This window comes from Leopardus geoffroyi, chromosome B2 (assembly GCF_018350155.1).
Source record: "Leopardus geoffroyi isolate Oge1 chromosome B2, O.geoffroyi_Oge1_pat1.0, whole genome shotgun sequence".
In the NCBI taxonomy this organism is placed as follows: domain Eukaryota; kingdom Metazoa; phylum Chordata; class Mammalia; order Carnivora; family Felidae; genus Leopardus; species Leopardus geoffroyi.
In genome coordinates, this window is record NC_059332.1 from 72,565,257 (window position 1) to 72,578,290 (window position 13,034).

Sequence of the window (13,034 nt, forward strand, 5' to 3'; positions counted from 1 at the left end):
ATGTATTCTAATCAATTAATTGTTGTAAATGTTAATGAAGATAGAGTATCTTGAGTTTACTAATATTTTCTGATTTTTTAAAACAATCAGCTTCTTAATCGCGGTTAGCTAGTAATGAATTACAAGCAGATGAACAGCATGGCAAATAATTGAACACACCAGAAAAAAAAAATCCACAGTAATCACATTTTTCTTTTGTCAAAGTCTTAGTACTATTTTGACCTGCAGATTGAGCAGGCTGTGGTCTGATTTGAAACAAAGGAAAAGATGAAACAGACGCTTGTTAATCATCCTGGAACTTCTAAAACAGCTGTTGCTATGGGAGATACTGTCCCAGTATTTCTTTTGAATTTTACATGAGGACATTTACTCCCTCTTTGGCATTGCAAATTACAGGAGTGATTTAGGTAGTTCTAAAACACACAGCTCCTCTTCCCGATTCGAATGCACGGCTTTGCTTTTTGGCATCCATTTGAAGGTAATGCCTTTTCAGCAAAGCCAGGAAAACTCTGTGAACTATAATTGCTCACTGAAAACGTGTTTTATTATTAGTACAATTTCTCAAGAAAGCTGTAAAGAACAGAAACTGTACTTAGGGAGTTAATAAAACAATACCGCTGTTTCCCTAGCCAGTTTTTCCAGGTGCAACGCCTGCTCCTCTCAAAAAAATCTATAGTTTCAGAGTAGAATAACCCCTGCGCATGTATCAGTGGTCAAACCCAGAGAAGTGGGGGCTGATCCAAGAGAAACAAGATTAAAAATTCAACAAAAGACAGGAATCTGGACGTGCACCAAGCAACTTTTCATCAGCATGTCTGTCCGAGAGGAAACATTTTCCAGTGGCCTCCTTCCTTTTTCGTTAGGCATGAGCTCAACTGCAGTGTTCCCAGGCACTACAACGGACTGCTGCAGGCACCGAGACGCATTAATAAATGATGCCTTCCGTTAAAGGTAGTTTGGACGCCCTGCCCCCTCAGGTCAAAGTCAAACCCTAGCGAGAACCCAATTCTAGCACATTTCTCTGCAGCCCACGTGGGGACTCCCTGTGACTCTCCGAATGGCACAGGATTTGTGTCAGGTGGAGGGCCAATGTGGCAGGGAGAAAGAACGATATTACTTATGCTGACCTCTCCTAGAGCAATGGCAGAATTTCCGGAACTCATTAACTGCTGCCTCTCCTTCATTTATTTTCCACTTAGGCTCACTCCAACTCCAGCTGTGGGTGCAGAAGCCCCGGAAGCAGGCGGAGCAGGCCAGGTGCCGGCAGAGGGCGCATCTCCAGCCGGAAGCCAGAGAGGCTTCCACCTGGCCACGGGGAAATGCAGGACTGCGCCTCCGTGGCAAGGTTTTATCTCCCTCGGCTTCAGCTGATAAACAGCCCCTATCAGGCGCGTACATGTGGAAGTCAGAGACATTGAAAACACACAGGGTTCAAGTGTTTTGCACCACGCGGTGTTTACAGGAAAAGGAAAGCCTGGTGAGTCATCCTTCTGTTTTTAAATGGTAACTACTAAAAATTTATATGTGCACATTGCCACTCTGTGCATTTAAATTGACCAAACATTAATGTGTTCAGAGGATGACGTGTGAACAGAATGCTACTTACTAAGGAACTGTAATAGAGTGATTTCAAAAGGCCCATGAGAAGATGGAGAATTAGAAAGATATTTTGCTTTAGCCGTTTCATTTTTATCCACCTGGAAGAAAGCAGGGATCACGCAGGTCACCATCATCAGTAATCAGGAATTACAGCAAACCCAATCCCAGTGACAGTTTGTCCATAGGCCATGATGTGGGCTGTAGCCTAAAATAAGGGAGAGGAAGCAGGGCTTGAGGAGGACAGAAGACAGCCGTGATGCTGGTAGAGAATTTGAGCTGTAGCTTTTCCAGTGCTCTGCTACTCTCCTTCCAGTGGGGGTGCTACACAAATTATTTTAGAGTTGTGTCAAACCACACTTTTGCAGAGTTCCTCAACTTGGCGTCATCAGCAGACCACATGAGCATGCCTTCTGTGAATTCCTTCAAGTGATGTAAATATTGAACAGAAGGGGACCTACTAGTATGTGTCAAGGAATGTTCCTCCAGGGTGACACTGTTTCATTAATCGGTATTCTTACACATAGTAAACAAAATGCGGGTCCTGCTAATTGCTACAGTACAACTCCCATTTCTTGTGTTGTTTATGAGACCCGGACCTGCCAAGTGACTTGGCTAAATACAGACACACTTGGCTATTTTTTTTTTTTTTTTCCCTGAGGTAGAAGGATGCAGCTCTGAGGTAGAGGCTATCAAGTTAGCTTGCCTGGGTTTGAGTCCTGGCTCAAGTATGTACTATTAGCTATATGTCTTTGAGCAAGTTACCTACCTTCTCTGTGCCTTGGTTTCCTCATCAGTAAAATGGGGATAACAACAGTGTGTGGGTTCCTGTGAGGATGGAACGAGTTAGTGACAAGTGTGCATGCCTAGAGCAGCGCTGAGGCCACAGTTGGTGCTGTCCCGGTGTTTGCGATGGCTGTCATTATCACCACTGGGCCCCTTTCCCCAGAGAAACGGTGCGCCTGTTTCTTGTTGGTATTTAACCTGTGTTGACAGGCAGTGATCACTGTTCACTTTGAAGTGCAGAGAAAAATAAAGATTTAAAAATCGGCTATAGAATTTTCCTGAAAATATCCCTGTTGAAGCATCCTTTCTTTATAGCACAGATTATATGGGCTAGAAAATGCTCAATGGATATAAAATATATAGTGAATATTGTGTTCTCCCAAATATAGCATGAATTCTGCTGAAAGGCTTTTTCGTTCCTACCAGTAGCTAAAGTTATCACCCGTGGGGAAGAACAAGTGGCTTTGCTATATCACTATACATCCTTGAGTCAGTTATTTAACCTCGCTGAGCCTCAGGTTTTAATTCTTTTCTTACTAAGAAATTGGAATGAGAATGTAAATTTTATAAATTCATTTATTCAAAGGCAGTGTATTGAGTAACTGATAGGTATCTTGCATAATCTAGATTTTAAAGGTTGAACTCAATGTGAATAAAACAAAGTCTTTGCTGTGACAGTAAACAGATATTAAAAAAAAATCTAATACATTAAGGGATAAACAATGCTGTAAGAATACAAAGCAGAATAAGGGGCAAAAGGGTGATAGGGAGCAAGGGGCAGCAGGTATGACAGCTTTTCTAAGAGTGGAAGTTCCCATATTTGAAAAATTTTGACGTTGTACACAACACTGTGAAATTTTTTACTGGAACTGAAAGGCGAGGAAATCGCCTTTTCTCTTAAAAGGCCTTTTCTCTTAAAACTGTCCATAGGCACATGATGCTCTTCTCCTACGGTCTTCTTTTTGGAGCTCCCATAGCATGGCCTGTGATATGCTGAAGGCCAGGTCAGGGGTTGGGGGTTGGGGGTTGGGGGTGTGTGGAGGTTTTTGGAGGATAGATGCTCATCCCCATGTGAGAAGCCTAGATGATCCTGAGGAGAAGGGCATTTGCCCATGTTTTCACGGTTTCAGTATCTCTTCATGGGCAAAGAAGATAATGGCATTTGTTGCTATTTCAGCAATGAATTGCTTGCTCTGAAACCCCTCAAGATAAACCTCACCCCAGATCTACCAGGTCTCCCCATTCTCACCTGGAACTTTCTTAGCTGAAGCATTGGCAAGCAATTCCCTGGTTTTTCATTTTTTACCCTTGACAACTTTCTCCAGAGAAGTCTGAGCGCCCTCAGGCCTTTTCACCTCTTGCAGCTTAGAGGGAGGGCAGGGCTATTAGTGACTGTGGCAACTGAAAGTTATTTCTGGGCTATTTGAAATCCTTCATAAAAACTCCAGGAAACTCAGCAACTTCTGCACAGCATATGTGATCTTAATGTGGAAGCTGTTGTTCCTCTGGCAAGGACCCTGTGCAGCACAATTGGATTTGTTCCTCAAGAAGTGTCAGCGAGGCGCCGTAAGGATTCGTAGGCTGAGCTTTGGTCGGAACTTGTATGTTTTTTAGGTTCCCCGGGACTTCAAATTGCCCATGACTGGTACAGAAGACCCCTCGCTGACCGTTCCTCACAGCGTTTTTTGTGGCTGTTCCATCTTTTTGCTGAGCCCTTATTCTTTTCCAATTGAAGTGCTCTCAAAGTGTAAATCAAAAGTGAAAGTTGGACAGGGGGATTGGACCTGAATGAAAGTCTGTTTTCTTTCTTTTCCTTCTCAAATGGAATCGTCTGAATTTCAAATCATGTCAGTTTGCTTACTCTGGCTGAATTTCTTATTTCTCCTGTTGATTAATTCTTGATATGAGACCATAGTTTGTCCTAATATTGTTTTCAGTTATTTCCAAAGAGATCTTTGGAAATAATTTATTTTTTCAGGGAATATTCTGGGTTTCCCCTCCAAACCTATGAGCCTTGTCAGTACTGTCCAGAACTTGGATGTCTCAACAGGCCTCCCATGTCGTACGTTCTCCTGGATTTACCCTTTGAATGTGCTCTATGGAACAGATCCTGGGTTCTTAGATTCTAAGTAACACTAACTCTAAACCCCACCTCGACGTAATAGTTCTCATAAACATTCGAATTCTCAGATGAATTATATAAATTAATTGTTGTAGACTTTATAAAGCTGAAAGCTCTCTTCTTTTAAAGGAAATGTGTTAAAATACTTTAAGGTTCTCCTTAAATTTGAGCAATATTTGAATAAGTCATCACCACTGCCAGGCTACTACTTGGGTTTGGTGCCATTTTGTAAGTGCTTTCTATTTGGGCTTTCAGAACTGCTAGTGGGTTGAAGGAGAGTCCACAGTCATCATTTGTTCTTTTCCAGGATTAGATTACATGATAGTTGCTAAGGTGATGTTTTACACAGAATATGTACTTTCGTGTGTCAACACAGGTTTTAAAAGCTCCCTAGGTATACTCTGGGTCAGACAGGCTAAAAATTTGTGCCATTGGTTTCTCACAAACAGATACTGGCAAGCTTGTGGGTGATGACAGGAATGTAAACAGTGAAGCAGAACTCCTATCAGTGGTAATCAGGAAAGAAAGGACTCAACTGATGCCTAGCACCCAAGGTACAAAAAGGCAAAGCTAAGTGGAAAATGTCTCAGCAGGCACATTATGTCTACTAGTACATATCGTGACACTGTTTGCTTCTCTCTAGTGAGTTTTCCATTAACTTCATCAAATATTTAAAACTCACCCTTTTCAGAACTGTCAGTTCATCCCCTTCAGTACTTAGTTATTGGGTGCTGAGTACCTGGTACTTGCGTTTGTGTTCTGAGAGAGGTGGAAAGCTCCGATTTCAGTCTCAGCACTGCCTCTCCTGGTAGGCCATTCCTACCTGAGTATTAGCAGTACTGAGAGAGAGAAAAATGGGAGGCAGAGTTCGCAGGCAATTTTTTTTCCCTTTTTTTCTGGAATGGCTATGATGACGATAAGATAAACCAGCAACTTTTGTGCAAGGCATTGTTAGCTCCTCTCATGGTAGAAAAGTGCTCTGGAAAGTCAGGGACAGAGAGAAATTGTATGCCTGCATCTGCTCCTGGTTACACTTCCCTAAATTTCTACCGGAGCAGCCTCTGTGCTCTGTCCCTCGTTTGCACTCAGAAAAAAGCTTCTTTCTCATAAATGTTTAACCTGTAAACTTCATAGGTCATGGAAAGTGCTACAGAGACCAACGCAAAGGGCCTCAACTCTGCCAGCACCCACCACCTTCAGCTTCAGGGGCTGCTTGTAGAGGGTTACTTTCAAAGTTCAAACAAATGGGTTGAGAAACAGCTTTTTGGAACCTACCCTCCTCTTAAAAAAGATCGTAACAAGATTATGAGTAAAATCCCCGAGAAGCTATCTTTAAATTACTTGAACCATATGTAATCTCCGAGAAATTTACAAGAGTTAATTCTCCATTTCTCTTTCTCTCCCACCCTTGCCTTCTCAAATTCCCTCACTTAATTTATTCTCATAATTGGAGAAATGAGCAATTTTCCTATTCTGTTAGAATGTCTGTGAGATGATAAAGAGAAAAAAAGTTAATCAAATGGAAGAATTTGCGGAGGGATATTAGGTTCAGAAATAAATTATTTCAACATGTGAGGTTTTTATTGGGCTGCCAAAGAAAATCCATGCAGTAGGTCACAAGAATAGAATCAGTAGCGGGTAGGCTTAAGTTTCTTGGTTTAGAAAAACTTAAGATGGGTGTTCAAATATTAACATTTTCTAAGAAGTTGGGTGGTTTGGAGTAGAGTATGTACTTACGAGTATAAATTCAGAGAACAGATTTTGGCGAACTTGATTAGAACTGAATTTAACAATTATTAATCATCGTCATTAAGAATGACACACTATATTTGACTGTATTTTGTTTTAATATTTTAAATTATAAGTACTGGGCTAGAAGGAAAGAAATTGAGTCATAGTGCTGATTTTGTCACTAACGAGAAATGCAGTTTGGGGAAAATTCATTTAAAATTTAAGGGTCTCAGTTTACCAAAGGTGAAAATTGTGATGCCTAATGAGATACTTTCCAGCCTTCCAGCTCAAAGATTCACTCCAGGCACAGCAGAGGTGTTTTCAGCTTCACTTCAGATTTGTCCTCTGCTTCCTAATCAGATTTGGTTAGAAATGGTACTACATTTCTGGATGCTTTGTAGTTTTTATAAACCTGTGCTATCACACAAGTAAACTTTTGCGCCTTAAACACAAGTTTGGGGGCTGCAGGTACTAAAAAGATGCATGAACTAAAATTTGAGTGCTACAAGCTCAGTTGACTTCTTAAGGGTTTTCTGGAAAAAATTATGTTGGTTTCTTTTGTAGGCAATAAATGCTTTCTGTGTAGTTCTGAGTTAAGTGATATTTTCATTCTTGTTCTACATTTCTAAATATCTAACTCTGAAAATACAGTAGGCTTATATGACAATCGGTAAAACAAAATTAGGAAGCTTCATGAAGTTGGCCATGATAATCAAGAGGCAGAATCATAGACCTTAGAGAGTCTGAGGAAAGCTTTGGAAACCCTCTTACAAACTTGCACACCGACAGGCATTCGCATGCACGTATGTTTGCATACGATCTCAAGAGGTTCAAAAGGCAAAATAATTACTTTCCCTAGAGGGTTTTCAGAGGCCCAATATGCAGTCTCTAAATTTCAGACTTGGCAGTAATCTTCATCATCTGCACTGCAGCCTTGGAGATAACTAGGGCAGATAGTGGCAACTCTTACTATCCACATAAGGGGAGAGTGTAGTGGTGTAGATAAAACAAAATTGGTAGATAATTCTCAAATCAGTTTTCTTTGATCGTGTAACACCTCTTTTAGTTTCTTTTGCTTTGTGTTAATGTTGAAATCTGTGCTTTTCGAGAGCGCACCAGTTGTTGGTTAGCCATATTTGTGGTAAATTGCTGGCACAAAGCCAGCTTGAATTTAAAATATGCTGCGGATGGCCTACAAAGTGTATGCAATATATATGGATAGTTACGAGCTGTCACAACGTTTCTGTGTATTAGCACCCATTTTACTCCGAAGAGAAATCTGAGCACATTAAAAAAAGTTGCAGTAATTTCCACACAGAGAGATACATTTTACCACAGCATGTGAATAGACTTCAGAGGGTGGCTACAATTTCTCCTTCCAGATTTTTTGAAGAATAATAATAATAATCTACTATATTTAGAGGTATATTCTGCTCTGAAATAGCATGAGAAAGAACAAAAGAAAATATTTGGCCTCTCTTTCCTCTCTCTTCCCCACCCACCTCTTCTTTTCTCACCATTTCTCTGTGGTCACTTTCTCTTCTCAAATTCCGAAGAGAATTTTAATGTGGACCTAACTCATTGTGTCGTTCTGGAGAATTCTTGGTGATACCCTAAAATGACGCTGAGTCTGATTCTTATTATAGGCAGAGCTGAGCAGAGCTTTTAAATAAATGAAACTGTTTGTGAGGGTTTGTTTTGCTAATGCTTATATCATTCATTTCACCATTAGAACAATATTCTCCAGTAGATATTAACAGTGGTATATATATATTAGGACCATAAGGGGCTGAGTAAATTTTCTCAGGCCACTAAGTTGGTACGTGCCAAAGCCAGGCCCAATTAGCTGCACATCTACATTCCCTTCACATATCTTTAACTTCAGCTTCAAGAACTGTTTAAAGATATAGTAGATGTTCAATTAATAGTCATGTTCTCTGAAGAATATGACTAACTTCACAACCTCACTGGCTTCCTAATGTGGCATCTAGCCAAACGTACTACTATCATCACCTTTTCCCCTGGACTGGATATTGAGTTTCTGTGCTCTTTGAAGCAGGATGGTAGACTAGACACCCCCAGCTGGAAACTTCATGTTCCGGAACCTATGCAATTGAATGACATCCTCATTAATAAACATTCTTTGAAGTTGTATGAATTGAGACATCCACATAAGCCTGTTAGATAATAACATGTATTTTAGTCACATAATAGAAGATGAATGGACAAATACACCAAAGAGTAGCTGAGTCAGTTTTATCCTGGTGTTACCTAACCCAAAGAATGTTTGATAGAAACATCTTGAAGAATTAGGAAATATTAAATGTTGACATTTTATGAATACAGTGACTTTTTTCTCTCACTAATAATGTTTCAATCCTGGAAAACATTAAAGTAATTGCAATGAGCTTTTATGTATCAGAGAAAATTCAAAGCAATGTTCTTATGTCTGATATTTAGTTAAGCTTTATAATAGTATCTATCATAGAAAGTTCTAGAATGACTTTCTGTTATGTTTTGAAGGCAAAACACTTACAATACTGCTATAATTATTTTTTTATTTCAATAAACTTATTTATAATTGGTCACTTCTACTATTAGCTCAGATCTTAAATCTCTTGAAGTTTTTAATGTTTGTGTAAATAATGGCATCTACTGAGGAAGTTACCAGGCTTGGGGTTCTTGAACATACTGGATTCGTTGACTCTAAGGTTCTGAAAAAACCAGGAATCCATTTACATTTGCTTCAGACAGCAGGACACTGGCAGATGTTTATGGCCTACTTTGCTTGCTCTGGTGCTTAGTTTCTCTAAATACAGTTTCCATCATGCAGAACCTCTCCAGACATTCCAGGCTTTTCTCAAATGCCACTGTTAAGGTTTGTAAAACTGGGGGAGCAGGGAAAAGGGGGCAGCTGCAGGAGTAGCATATGGAAGAAGTGTGCTATGTTGCTCTGCCGTGTTTCGGGGAAAGAGAGACGAAGATATGAGGACAGGATGATTAAGTACACCTTCCTGTATATTACACATGGGACTTAGTAAACAACCGTGTTCTGTCATGATGTGCTCTGTTGTGGTATGCTTAAGAAAAACCTGTGCAAACACTGTAAGGAAAGGTGGCTCATAGGAAGGTGATCTGTTGATGTTGAGGGGAAGGCTGTGGGAAGAGTGGATGAACTCTCTCAGGGACAATGCCAAACGTGGAATTCACGTTTGGCTTCTCTCTAGGCCACGCAGGCCATGTAAGCTTCTGGTGACACCTGGGTCTCAAAGAACCCTCACTTACTCAAGTTCTTTCCTTTTGAGCACTTTTGAGGATATTTGGAGACCTTGGTGATTTGGTAATGGTCCTCAAGAGTATTATTCAGTGGTTTTGTAAATTCACTTTTGCTTAAAGCTACCTCCCCTGAACAAAGACAGATGTAGGTTTTATGGAGGCCACTACTTACAATTTTTGGAGCCCTCTTTAAAAAGAATACGAAATTCCAAATACAAAATTAGATACAGAAGTGTTTAGAAAGTGTTTAGAATGAGAAAAGGAAACACATTGAATCAGAAAATTAAAAAAGCTGACAATTGCCACAGACATAATAAAATTCAGAAAAATAATGCAAGGGGAACCTGGTGGCTCAGTCTGTTGAGCATCCGACTCTTGATTTCTGCTCAGGTCATAATCTCCCAGTTCATGAGTTCGAGCCCTGCGTCGGGCTGTGCGTCGTCAGTAGATTGGGGTTCTCTCTGTTCCTCCCCCTCTTGTGCTCTCTCTCAAAATAAATAAATAAACTTAAAAAAAGAAAAAAAGATATTAATAAACTGCCTGCCACATTTCTATAATGCCTTTTTTTAACCTTTATTATTTTTGGCTGCATAGTCTCTGCCTTTTTTTTTTAAGCCTTAATTTTTTTTTTTTTTAGAGCAGTTTTAGGTTTACAACAAAATGAAGAAAAAGTAACAGAGATATCTTAGGTAACCCCCTTAGCCTCCTCTATTACTGACTCACCAGAATGGTGCATTTTTTTTCTTAAATTTTTTCAACATTTATTCATTTTTGAGAGACAGAGAGAGACAGAGTGCAAAAGGGAGAGGGAAAGAGAGAGAGGAAGACACAGAATACGAAGAAGGCTCCAGGCTCTGAGCTGTCAGCACAGAGCCTGACACGGGGCTCAAACTAACGAACTGCGAGATCATGACCTGAGCTGAAGTTGGCGCTGAACCTACTGAGCCACCCAGGCGCCCTGCATTTCTTTTTTTTTTTTTTTTTTAACCAAGGATGAACCTACGTTAACACATCATTATCACCCACAGTCTGTAGTTTGCTTTAAGGTTCATTCTTGGTGTTGGACATTTCACAGGTTTAGACATTTCACAAGTGTAATAACATATATTCATCTATGCTCTGCCTATTCGTCTCTTCCCCCAGCTCCTGGCAACCACCGATCTATTCACTGTCTCTATAGTTTTGCCTTTTACAGAAAATCTTATATTGGAATCCTATGATATGTAGCCTTCTCATTTTGGCTTCTTTCACTTAGTAGTATGCATTTTAGGTTCCTCAATGGTTTTTCAGGGCTTAATAGCTTATTTCTTTGTAGCATTGTCTGGATGTGCCACAGTTTATTTATCCATTCAACTACTGAAGAGCATCTAAGTTGTTTCTAGTATTTGGCAATTATGAGTAAAGTTGCTACAAACATTTGTGTGCTGGTTTTTATGTGTGTATAAATTTTCAATTCCTTTGGGAATATACTAAAGAGTACAATTACTGGCATATGGTAATAATATGTTTAGTTTTGTAAGATCTGATTGCCTTTTTACAGGACAACAATTTTCTAAGATCGTTTTCTATGGAGAAGGCAGACAGATAATTCAATCTTACCTCTAACATGGCTGGATGAAATTTGTGTCTTTGTCACTGAGAGTTGGGATGCATGAAACAGAATTTCACGTGCAGATGTACTTCCTGTTTATAGTTCTGTTATAGGTTTGTGTGCTACAAACACAGAGTCTGATAAATTCTATTTCTCATGGTTGCTATAAAAAAAAAAGTTCAGTGTGGTCAGAATTGTTTACTCTGCTTCATCAAGTCTGCTTCTGCCAGGGGAAAAAAACAAACTTCTAATTGAGGCATACTAAGGTGCCAATTCATCTGTTTGCAGTGTTACAGCTCTGATGATCAGAAGAGTTTTCTGCAGACTGGCTTCTGAGTCTATACTTTTCAAGTCTTGTTCTCCTTAAATGATCCACATGTTCCCTGGGTTGTGAACTGTAGGCATGTTCATATCCTATAAGCCTGCACCTTCATGTCAGAAGAGAGAAAGAGTCGGCAAAGTATATTGCAGAGTATTTTTGGAAGCCAGTCCTATGCTGTGAAGGAGGGTAATAACTTAACAATATATACAGATGACTGTGAATCACATCAGTGTATTCCACTAAGCCCAACAAATGTACCCCAACTTAATTTCTCCGTAGCTGAACCACAAATACTCATGGCTACTTCCCTCTGTGGGAGGGAAAGTGGGCCAGTGGGGGAAAATGAGTAGAAAAAGACAGAAGCCATACTAACTGAAGTTAAAATATCCTACTGTTGCAAATTTTGTAAAAAATTATATGACTGTGTGAACACATTGGTACACCCCCTCCTAGGGCTTGACAGTGTCTGGTGTGAGGAGCCCTTAAGCTTAAGTTTCATTAGCTTCACGGTGAATTCATTTCTCTGCCATTAGCTTCTACTCTTTTCTCCACATGATTTCTCATTCACACCTGTCTTACCTTCCTACACTGTCCTGCTTATAATATTTCAGTATGTGACTATACATATACACATTCAGATATATTAATGAACTTTGTGTATTTACCTCTAATATGGATCTCAGAACTCTTTGAACTGTGAAATGGTTATCTTTGTTCCCTATGTAATATTAGCTTTGTGGATAAAATTTATCTTTGTGGATAAATATTACCTTTGTGGATAAACCTGAGCCGAAGTTGAACACTTAACCGACTGAGCCACCAAGGCGCCCCTACTGAAACATATTTTAATTCTTAAACAATCACTGAAAGATTAAGAAAATGATGGCATGAGGGGTGCCTGGGTGTGTCAGTCGGTTAAACGACCGACTTGGGCTCAGGTCATGATCTCATGGTTTGTGAGTTTGAGCCCCGTGACAGGCTCTGTGCTGACAGCTCAGGGCCTGGAGCCTGCTTCAGATTCTGTGTCTCCCTCTCTTTCTGCCCCTCCCCTGCTCACACTCTGTCTTTCTGTGTCTCTCAATAACAAATAAACGTTAAAAAAAATTAAAAAAAAAAGAAAATGCGTGAGAACATTGAAATAATGGAATATCTTTCTAAAAATTACACATATATTTTTAGTATGCTTATGTTTATTCCCACCTCTCTTTCTTCCACCTGTTAGTTGTATATATAATATACATATGCTATATATATTTGTTTTACATTGCCAAGATTTATATTTTTTGCATTATGTTACTTGGTAAGGATAATTACTAGAGTCAGTTTTACTTCTGTATTTAAATTGATTCACTGCTCACCATTGGTCTTATCACAGTTTCTACATCATTCATTGCCCACTTTCTATCATTAAGTACAAGGAGGGTCCATAGTACTCCTATTCCATGAATTCTTTCCTATGGAAAGTTTTCAGTTGATTGTCTGCCTCCAAGATTAGACTGAGTGGGCATCGTTCTTAGGTCTTATTTTACCTTGTTTTTAGAGGTGACAAACTGGTTACCAACCAGCCAGGCCAGCTAACTTTGGCGGAGGTCATCGAGATGACATGACCG

The 13,034-nt window shown here is 39.7% G+C and overlaps 1 long non-coding RNA gene across 1 annotated transcript in view; it reads left to right on the forward strand.

Moving 5' to 3' along the window:
- Window positions 1–1,206: 1,206 nt before the first annotated feature.
- Window positions 1,207–13,034, forward strand: part of LOC123608660 — a 501,461-nt gene continuing 489,633 nt past the window's right edge. Inside the window, exon 1 of the long non-coding RNA XR_006717368.1 lies at window positions 1,207–1,477. This is a non-coding gene — a long non-coding RNA (uncharacterized LOC123608660). The remainder of the gene's footprint in view (window positions 1,478–13,034) is intronic.